Genomic DNA, 11,436 nt, shown 5'->3' with positions numbered 1-11,436 from the left:
TTGACCCGTCGAAAGTAGAAGCGGTATCGCAATGGGAGACTCCTAAGTCAGTTACGGAGATCAGAAGTTTTCTTGGTTTGGCTGGTTATTACAGAAGATTTATCGAAGGATTTTCGAAGTTAGCACTTCCATTGACTCAGTTGACCTGTAAAGGTAAAGCTTTTGTGTGGGATGCTCAGTGTGAGAATAATTTCAATGAGTTGAAGCGAAGATTGACGACGGCTCCAATTTTGATTTTACCAGAGCCGGATAAACCTTTTGTGGTATATTGTGATGCGTCTAAGTTGGGTTTAGGTGGTGTGCTTATGCAAGATGGCAAAGTAGTGGCTTATGCGTCGAGACAATTGAGAATACATGAGAAGAACTATCCTACACATGATTTAGAGTTGGCTGCTGTGGTTTTTGTGTTGAAAATTTGGAGGCACTATTTGTACGGTTCCAGATTTGAAGTGTTTAGTGATCATAAGAGTCTGAAATATTTATTTGATCAAAAAGAGTTGAATATGAGGCAGAGAAGGTGGCTAGAGTTGTTGAAGGATTATGATTTTGGTTTGAATTATCATCCGGGTAAAGCCAATGTGGTTGCAGATGCCTTGAGTAGGAAAACATTGCACATGTCGGCTATGATGGTGAAAGAATTTGAATTGCTGGAACAGTTTAGAGACTTAAGTCTTGTTTGTGAATTGGCACCTCAGAGTGTGCAGTTGGGTATGTTGAAAATTAATAATGATTTCTTGAAGAGTATCAAAGAAGCCCAGGAAGTTGATGTGAAATTTGTAGACTTGATGGTTGCTAGTAATCAGACTGGAGATTGTGATTTTCAGGTTGATGATCAAGGAGTGTTGAGATTCCGAGGCAGGATTTGTATCCCTGGTAATGATGAATTGAAAAAGTTGATTTTAGAAGAAAGTCATAGAAGTAGCTTGAGTATCCATCCGGGAGCTACAAAGATGTATCATGACTTGAAGAAACTGTTTTGGTGGTCTGGATTGAAGCGTGATGTCGCGCAATTTGTTTATGCTTGTTTAACTTGTCAGAAATCGAAAGTTGAACATCAGAAGCCTGCTGGTTTGTTGACACCATTAGATGTGCCGGAATGGAAATGGGATAGCATCTCCATGGACTTTGTGACGAGTTTACCAAACACTCAAAGAGGGCATGATGCCATTTGGGTTGTTATCGATAGATTGACTAAGTCGGCACATTTTATTCCGAATTAATATCACTTATTCAGTAGCTCAGTTGGCGGAGATTTATATTCATAATATTGTGAAGTTGCATGGTGTCCCGTCGAGTATTGTGTCGGATAGAGATCCGAGGTTCACTTCGAGATTTTGGAAAAGCTTGCAAGAAGCTTTGGGCTCTCAATTGAAGTTGAGTTCAGCGTATCATCCACAAACGGATGGTCAGTCAGAAAGAACGATTCAATCATTAGAAGATTTGTTGAGGGTGTGTGTACTTGAGCAAGGTGGAGCTTGGGATAGTCACCTATCGTTGATAGAGTTCACGTACAACAATAGCTACCATTCAAGTATTGGTATGGCACCTTTCGAAGCTTTATATGGTCGAAGGTGTAGGACTCCTTTGTGTTGGTTTGAGTCGGGTGAAAGTGTTGTGTTAGGGCCTGAAATAGTTCAGCAGACTACGGAGAAGGTCAAGATGATAAGAGAGCATATGAAAGCGTCGCAGAGTCGACAGAAGAGCTATCATGACAAGCGTAGGAAGGACCTTGAGTTTCAAGAGGGTGACCATGTGTTCTTGAGAGTCACTCCTATGACCGGTGTGGGTCGTGCATTGAAGTCCAAGAAGCTGACTCCAAAGTTTATTGGTCCTTATCAGATATCTGAGAGAATTGGCACGGTGGCTTATAGAATTGGTTTGCCACCACATCTTTCGAACTTGCATGATGTGTTTCATGTGTCACAACTTCGGAGGTATGTAGCGGATCCTTCACATGTCATTCGTAGAGATAATGTGCAAGTTAGAGACAACCTTACGGTAGAAACTTTACCTTTGAGGATCGATGATCGTAAGGTGAAGACGTTGAGAGGCAAGGAGATACCTCTAGTGAGAGTTGTTTGGGAGGAGCAGCTGGTGAAAGTCTTACTTGGGAGTTGGAGAGTAAGATGCAAGAGTCTTATCCTGAGTTGTTTACTTGAGGTAATATTTCGAGGACGAAATTCTATAAGTTGGGGAGAGTTGTAACGCCCCATTTTTATTCTAATATTTTAGTAGATGTGTGAATATTTTTATATGACTTTAATTGCTATATATATATATATATATATATATATATATATATATATATATGATTTTATGTGAAATATATGTTTTATATGATTTTATATGAAATATGTTATGATGCTATTTTATTATATGAATATTGGGGTTGTGTATTATTTAAATGAATGTTGTTATTATTTGATAGAAATAATATGAGAAATAGAAATATTATAGAAATAGTATTTATTTTTGGTTAATGGGAATTAAGTGAAAATTAATAGAAATTAAGGGAGTTGGGTGAGAAAAGAAAAGAGAGATATTTTTGAAGTAAAAAGAAAGAAAAAGGGAGAGAAACATTTTCACGTGAAAACATTAGAAGAAAACCTGCTTTTGGAGAGAAAACCTAGAAGAGGCAAAGAGAGAGCTAGGAAGGAATCGATTGCGGTAGCTTGTCGTTTGGTGTTGCTGAATTAAGGTAAGGGTGGGATTCCTTTCAATAATCTTGATATATAATTTGAAAATTGATGAAATTGTTGTTCTTGAGTTTAGGGTTTGAGAGGTTATGTTAGATGATGATTTGTGATAAAACATGTTGTTTAATTGTATGAATATAGGTTGTTTTACCCCTATGATGTATACTAAACCTGTAAAGATGTTTGTAAACCAATTTGGGTGATTAAGGGATCAAAGCTAGGATTTTTGGGGTGAAACTATGTTGAAATCGCAATTTTTCTGAAACCTGAAGCAGGACGCGAAAGCGTCGCATTAGCGTCCAGAAAGCGTCCACACCTTGTAGCTGCCCAGAAATTTTTGTGGAGGACGCGAAAGCGTCCTTTTGACGCGAAAGCGTCCTACCCATTTGCTGAGGACGCTAAAGCGTCCCATTAGCGTGCAGAAAGCGTCCTCATCCTGAGTTACGACATTTTGGACGCGAAAGCGTGCTTCTCTCGCGAAAGCGTCCTGTCCCTTTTTGTAGAGGACGCGAAAGCGTCCTTCTGTCGCGAAAGCGTCCCTGGTCCTGCGCGGCCATTTTCTGAATTTTGTTTAGAGCGCTAGGGGTCTATTCTAATTATTTTAATAGGTTCCCTTGATTTATTAAGCCATGTTTATGAAGTGAATATATTATTATCGAAGGTTGTACTATATGAAATGTATGTGTAAGCACTTTTGTATAATAAAAGTTGTTCCATTGTCGAAGTTGTTGTATCGTTTAATGTCGAAGTTGGGGAGTGTGTCATAATTGTTTTAGGCACATACGTTGTTGTCGTTGTTGTTGTTGTCGTCGTTGAAGTTGTATGTTGATATACACAAGTTGAGTCCATTTGCATACTCACACCCGTTGGGGGCTTATGCCCTGGAATGTTTATCATTCACCTGTTGGGGGCTTATGCCCTGGGATGCTTTAACCATCCAATTTGTTGGGGGCTTATGCCCTGGAATGCTTAGCATTCAACGCGCGTAGATTGGTACCACCTGCATGATGCATTAGTTGTTGTTGTCGTAGCATTGTTGGGTTGTTGTTGTCGTTGTAGCATTGTCGGGTTGTTGTCGTTGTCGAATTGTCGAGTTATCGGTGTCGTTGTGGATAATGTTGTTGTTGTTGTTGTTGTTGTACCTTGTTGCTGAAAATGATTATGTTGTTGTTATATGTATTCTTTATATACATTATTAATGATGCATGTTGTGATATATTGTTATTTTCATTAATTTGATGAATTATATATTATTATTATTGGATAAGTTTCTCACCCCTTCTGCGTATATGTTGCCTCGACCGTGGGTAATGTGCAGGTAATGATGGCTTGTAGGTTGATTGGCTCAAGTGTCTAGGGCTCTGATACATATTAGGATGGGGAATCGTCGTGAATGTCTTCTTCATTTCTTTTATGTATCACATATTTTGGAAAAGACTTGCTATTAGAGTTTATCGTTGTTGAAAATAAATTTGAATTATGTTGGGGCCTTTGTGCCAAGATTTTCATTGATGTTGAATTTTGGTTGAAATTATATTTTTAAAGAATTATTCCGCTGCAGTTTATTAAGATATTCTAAATGTTGGATTTAAATAAATAGACAATTTTCTATTATGAAATTTTGAAAAGTAGTGTGACACTCCGTTGTGTGATTACTCTGATTTAATAATTAATATTACGATGTTGGGAGAACGGGGTGTTACAATTGGTATCAGAGCAGGTCGGTCCGTTCGGCCAATTAGTAGAGTCGTGTCGAGCCTAGTAGTGTTATGTGACAATTTTGTATTGTCCTTGTTGTCCTGTTTGTTGTTTGTTGTGTAACCCTTTGTATGGACTGGTTGGAGTACAACCATGTTCATATTAATTGTTTTAGAAAGACGGTGTACTTTTCTTCTGCTGAAGAAGAGAGTGGAGCAGAATTTTTATCTACCAAGCAGCTGAAGCAGTTAGAACATGATGGAAACTTGATGTTTTCCTTGATGGCGTACTTGTCTGTGGAGAATCAGTCGGTAATTGATAGATTGCCCGTGGTGAATGAATTTCCTGAAGTTTTTCCTGATGAGATTCCAGATGTGCCACCAGAGAGGGAGGTTGAATTTTCAATTGATCTTGTGCCGGGTACGAAGCCTGTGTCGATGGCTTCTTACCGTATGTCAGCTTCCGAGTTGGTAGAATTGAAGAAGCAGTTGGAAGAATTGCTTGATAAGAAGTTTATAAGACCAAGTGTGTCACCTTGGGGAGCGCCTGTGTTGCTAGTTAAGAAGAAGGATGGTAGCATGAGATTGTGCATAGATTACCGTCAGTTGAATAAAGTGACGATAAAGAATAGGTATCCACTTCCGAGAATTGACGACTTGATGGATCAATTAGTGGGTGCTCGTGTGTTTAGTAAAATTGATTTGAGGTCAGGTTACCATCAGATTAAGGTGAAGGATGAAGATATGCAAAAGACGGCATTTAGGACACGGTATGGACACTATGAATATAAAGTGATGCCTTTCGGTGTTACTAATGCGCCTGGAGTGTTCATGGAGTATATGAACAGAATTTTTCATGCTTTTCTAGATAAATTTGTGGTTGTATTTATTGATGATATCTTGATTTATTCTAAGAATGAAGAAGAACATGCAGAACATTTGAAGATTGTTTTACAGGTGCTGAAAGAAAAGAAGTTGTATGCAAAACTGTCAAAGTGCGAGTTCTGCTTAAGTGAAGTAAGTTTCCTTGGCCATATTATTTCTGGTAGTGGTATTGCAGTTGACCCGTCGAAAGTAGAAGCGGTATCGCAATGGGAGACTCCTAAGTCAGTTACGGAGATCAGAAGTTTTCTTGGTTTGGCTGGTTATTACAGAAGATTTATCGAAGGATTTTCGAAGTTGGCACTTCCATTGACTCAGTTGACCTGTAAAGGTAAAGCTTTTGTGTGGGATGCTCAGTGTGAGAATAATTTCAATGAGTTGAAGCGAAGATTGACGACGGCTCCAATTTTGATTTTACCAGAGCCGGATAAACCTTTTGTGGTATATTGTGATGCGTCTAAGTTGGGTTTAGGTGGTGTGCTTATGCAAGATGGCAAAGTAGTGGCTTATGCGTCGAGACAATTGAGAATACATGAGAAGAACTATCCTACACATGATTTAGAGTTGGCTGCTGTGGTTTTTGTGTTGAAAATTTGGAGGCACTATTTGTACGGTTCCAGATTTGAAGTGTTTAGTGATCATAAGAGTCTGAAATATTTATTTGATCAAAAAGAGTTGAATATGAGGCAGAGAAGGTGGCTAGAGTTGTTGAAGGATTATGATTTTGGTTTGAATTATCATCCGGGTAAAGCCAATGTGGTTGCAGATGCCTTGAGTAGGAAAACATTGCATATGTCGGCTATGATGGTGAAAGAATTTGAATTGCTGGAACAGTTTAGAGACTTAAGTCTTGTTTGTGAATTGGCACCTCAGAGTGTGCAGTTGGGTATGTTGAAAATTAATAATGATTTCTTGAAGAGTATCAAAGAAGCCCAGGAAGTTGATGTGAAATTTGTAGACTTGATGGTTGCTAGTAATCAGACTGGAGATTGTGATTTTCAGGTTGATGATCAAGGAGTGTTGAGATTCCGAGGCAGGATTTGTATCCCTGGTAATGATGAATTGAAAAAGTTGATTTTAGAAGAAAGTCATAGAAGTAGCTTGAGTATCCATCCGGGAGCTACAAAGATGTATCATGACTTGAAGAAACTGTTTTGGTGGTCTGGATTGAAGCGTGATGTCGCGCAATTTGTTTATGCTTGTTTAACTTGTCAGAAATCGAAAGTTGAACATCAGAAGCCTGCTGGTTTGTTGACACCATTAGATGTGCCGGAATGGAAATGGGATAGCATCTCCATGGACTTTGTGACGAGTTTACCAAACACTCAAAGAGGGCATGATGCCATTTGGGTTGTTATCGATAGATTGACTAAGTCGGCACATTTTATTCCGAATTAATATCACTTATTCAGTAGCTCAGTTGGCGGAGATTTATATTCATAATATTGTGAAGTTGCATGGTGTCCCGTCGAGTATTGTGTCGGATAGAGATCCGAGGTTCACTTCGAGATTTTGGAAAAGCTTGCAAGAAGCTTTGGGCTCTCAATTGAAGTTGAGTTCAGCGTATCATCCACAAACGGATGGTCAGTCAGAAAGAACGATTCAATCATTAGAAGATTTGTTGAGGGTGTGTGTACTTGAGCAAGGTGGAGCTTGGGATAGTCACCTATCGTTGATAGAGTTCACGTACAACAATAGCTACCATTCAAGTATTGGTATGGCACCTTTCGAAGCTTTATATGGTCGAAGGTGTAGGACTCCTTTGTGTTGGTTTGAGTCGGGTGAAAGTGTTGTGTTAGGGCCTGAAATAGTTCAGCAGACTACGGAGAAGGTCAAGATGATAAGAGAGCATATGAAAGCGTCGCAGAGTCGACAGAAGAGCTATCATGACAAGCGTAGGAAGGACCTTGAGTTTCAAGAGGGTGACCATGTGTTCTTGAGAGTCACTCCTATGACCGGTGTGGGTCGTGCATTGAAGTCCAAGAAGCTGACTCCAAAGTTTATTGGTCCTTATCAGATATCTGAGAGAATTGGCACGGTGGCTTATAGAATTGGTTTGCCACCACATCTTTCGAACTTGCATGATGTGTTTCATGTGTCACAACTTCGGAGGTATGTAGCGGATCCTTCACATGTCATTCTTAGAGATGATGTGCAAGTTAGAGACAACCTTACGGTAGAAACTTTACCTTTGAGGATCGATGATCGTAAGGTGAAGACGTTGAGAGGCAAGGAGATACCTCTAGTGAGAGTTGTTTGGGGAGGAGCAGCTGGTGAAAGTCTTACTTGGGAGTTGGAGAGTAAGATGCAGGAGTCTTATCCTGAGTTGTTTACTTGAGGTAATATTTCGAGGACGAAATTCTATAAGTTGGGGAGAATTGTAACGCCCCATTTTTATTCTAATATTTTAGTAGATGTGTGAATATTTTTATATGACTTTAATTGCTATATATATATATATATATATATATATATATATGATTTTATGTGAAATATATGTTTTATATGATTTTATATGAAATATGTTATGATGCTATTTTATTATATAAATATTGGGGTTGTGTATTATTTAAATGAATGTTGTTATTATTTGATAGAAATAATATGAGAAATAGAAATATTATAGAAATAGTATTTATTTTTGGTTAATGGGAATTAAGTGGAAATTAATAGAAATTAAGGGAGTTGGGTGAGAAAAGAAAAGAGAGATATTTTTGAAGTAAAAAGAAAGAAAAAGGGAGAGAAACATTTTCACGTGAAAACATTAGAAGAAAACCTGCTTTTGGAGAGAAAACCTAGAAGAGGCAAAGAGAGAGCTAGGAAGGAATCGATTGCGGTAGCTTGTCGTTTGGTGTTGCTGAATTAAGGTAAGGGTGGGATTCCTTTCAATAATCTTGATATATAATTTGAAAATTGATGAAATTGTTGTTCTTGAGTTTAGGGTTTGAGAGGTTATGTTAGATGATGATTTGTGATAAAACATGTTGTTTAATTGTATGAATATAGGTTGTTTTACCCCTATGATGTATACTAAACCTGTAAACATGTTTGTAAACCAATTTGGGTGATTAAGGGATCAAAGCTAGGATTTTTGGGGTGAAACTATGTTGAAATCGCAATTTTTCTGAAACCTGAAGCAGGACGCGAAAGCGTCGCATTAGCGTCCAGAAAGCGTCCACACCTTGTAGCTGCCCAGAAATTTTTGTGGAGGACGCGAAAGCGTCCTACCCATTTGCTGAGGACGCTAAAGCGTCCCATTAGCGTGCAGAAAGCGTCCTCATCCTGAGTTACGACATTTTGGACGCGAAAGCGTGCTTCTCTCGCGAAAGCGTCCTGTCCCTTTTTGTAGAGGACGCGAAAGCGTCCTTCTGTCGCGAAAGCGTCCCTGGTCCTGTGCGGCCATTTTCTGAATTTTGTTTAGAGCGCTAGGGGTCTATTCTAATTATTTTAATAGGTTCCCTTGATTTATTAAGCCATGTTTATGAAGTGAATATATTATTATCGAAGGTTGTACTATATGAAATGTATGTGTAAGCACTTTTGTATAATAAAAGTTGTTGTTCCATTGTCGAAGTTGTTGTATCGTCTAATGTCGAAGTTGGGGAGTGTGTCATAATTGTTTTAGGCACATACGTTGTTGTCGTTGTTGTTGTTGTCGTCGTTGAAGTTGTATGTTGATATACACAAGTTGAGTCCATTTGCATACTCACACCCGTTGGGGGCTTATGCCCTGGAATGTTTATCATTCACCCGTTGGGGGCTTATGCCCTGGAATGTTTATCATTCACATGTTGGGGGCTTATGCCCTGGGATGCTTTAACCATCCAATTTGTTGGGGGCTTATGCCCTGAAATGCTTAGCATTCAACGCGCGTAGATTGGTACCACCTGCATGATGCATTAGTTGTTGTTGTCGTAGCATTGTTGGGTTGTTGTTGTCGTTGTAGCATTGTCGGGTTGTTGTCGTTGTCGAATTGTCGGTGTCGTTGTGGATAATGTTGTTGTTGTTGTTGTTGTACCTTGTTGCTGAAAATGATTATGTTGTTGTTATATGTATTCTTTATATACATTATTAATGATGCATGTTGTGATATATTGTTATTTTCATTAATTTGATGAATTATATATTATTATTATTGGATAAGTTTCTCACCCCTTCTGCGTATATGTTGCCTCGACCGTGGGTAATGTGCAGGTAATGATGGCTTGTAGGTTGATTGGCTCAAGTGTCTAGGGCTCTGATACATATTAGGATGGGGAATCGTCGCGAATGTCTTCTTCATTTCTTTTATGTATCACATATTTTGGAAAAGACTTGCTATTAGAGTTTATCGTTGTTGAAAATAAAGTTGAATTATGTTGGGGCCTTTGTGCCAAGATATTAAGATATTCTAAATGTTGGATTTAAATAAATAGACAGTTTTCTATTATGAAATTTTGAAAAGTAGTGTGACACTCCGTTGTGTGATTACTCTGATTTAATAATTAATATTACGATGTTGGGAGAACGGGGTGTTACATTGTGCGTCAAAACGTAAGATCCTATTTTGCTACTTGTTGATCCATTAATTCATGGTCACAAAGTTGTTGTGCATAGAGGTGTTAAAATCAACAAATAAAATTACAGTATTTGTTCATAATCTTATCTCAACGGTCCACATGTAATTGACAACGAGTATTACTTTTCCCACCCTATGCTTTTCCTCGCGCGCCCTATTTTTTCCCATTTTACCCCTGATCCGGATTATGTTTTACAAAAAGGATTGTTAGAATTTTGCAGATTAATCCGGATAATAAAATTCGGAAATGTCTTTTGCCAGAATTTTAAGCTTTGAAATTCGTAAAATAAATACAAATAAACATATAAACCAGAAATAAAAAGACAAAAAGATAAAAACAACTCATTTTATTAATATATGAACGATACATTACAATAATGTTGAAGCTTTTTAAGTTTATTACATAAGAACCTAAATCTATTTCTAATCTACTAAGAGCCTAATTCTAATCGCCTAAGAGCCTAACAACTGGTATGTGATGGGACATACCAGTAGCTTCCCTGATGGAGGGCAACCAGGGGAGGAGGGAAGAGGAGGGCGGGAAGAAGAAACCAATGCCCCTGAGGGAGGTAGGGCGTGCTCAAACCTACGCCCAGACAGGCCAAGCTAAGAACCACACTGACCCAATGACCCCCAGATGAACCGTTCATACAGACCCTGAATGTTTTCAACGAGACCCTTATCTATGAAAGGTCAACGATGGAAAACCATGGTTGTAGAAGGAATAAGAGGAGGAGAGGGTGGGAGAGGATGGTGTGAGAAATGGTGGGGTTTGGAAGACTATTTATTAGGAGGGTGGGTCAAAAAACGGTTGGGAGGTCATAAATGTAGTAAAAAAACGTGGTAAAACAAGTTTTCTTGACTTGACCATCGACAAAAACATGTGGTGCAAACCACCGGCCATGACACTGATGCATTCCGAAAAATAAAATCCGGAATACACCTTTGTTTTCCGGAATATATTTTCAGGATTAATACGATACTGGCGAACGAGGGAAAAGTTGACACTTCTTGTAGGGTTAAGGAAGTTCCCGAATGTATAATCCGGAAAGCTTCAGCATTGGATTCTTTTGTGTGGAGCCATTAATGTAGGTTTGGACGGTTACAACCACTAACACGTTTTCATTGACTGTACTAATGACCTAGGACATGTTTTAGGCTATAAATAGGTTTCCATCTTCAACAAATACCTTCATTCTTCACTTCACCTCTTTTCTTTCATTCTCTTTAATTTTTTTAGTTTTTTTAGGGGTGTTGGTGGTGTCATGGTCATTGTTGACCGTTCATATGAACCCTGCAATTGCATTGTAGCTTGTGTAGGGTTCATATAATGGTCAACAAAGCCCCTTGACATCAAAGAAAGACACAAAAAAAACACATAACATCTGGTCCGGATTTTGTTTTCTGGATATCACTAACAATCTGGTCCGGATTATATAATCCGGACCAGGGGTATTTTTGGAAATTTTGCAGGCGCGCGAGAAGGCAGCAGGATGGGAAAAGTAATACTCATTGACAACGTTGTCAAGTTTGTTCAAGTTCAATCATGTATAACCAAGTCTAACTTGTTCTTTGTACACCCTTCTTTCCTATAATGAAAACT

The sequence above is a fragment of the Medicago sativa genome, chromosome 2 (genome assembly GCF_051527215.1).
Source record: "Medicago sativa cultivar Bolivia chromosome 2, Bolivia_mono, whole genome shotgun sequence".
In the NCBI taxonomy this organism is placed as follows: Eukaryota; Viridiplantae; Streptophyta; class Magnoliopsida; order Fabales; family Fabaceae; genus Medicago; species Medicago sativa.
The sequence above is the reverse complement of the archived record's forward strand: the minus strand, read 5'-3'. Positions refer to the sequence as shown.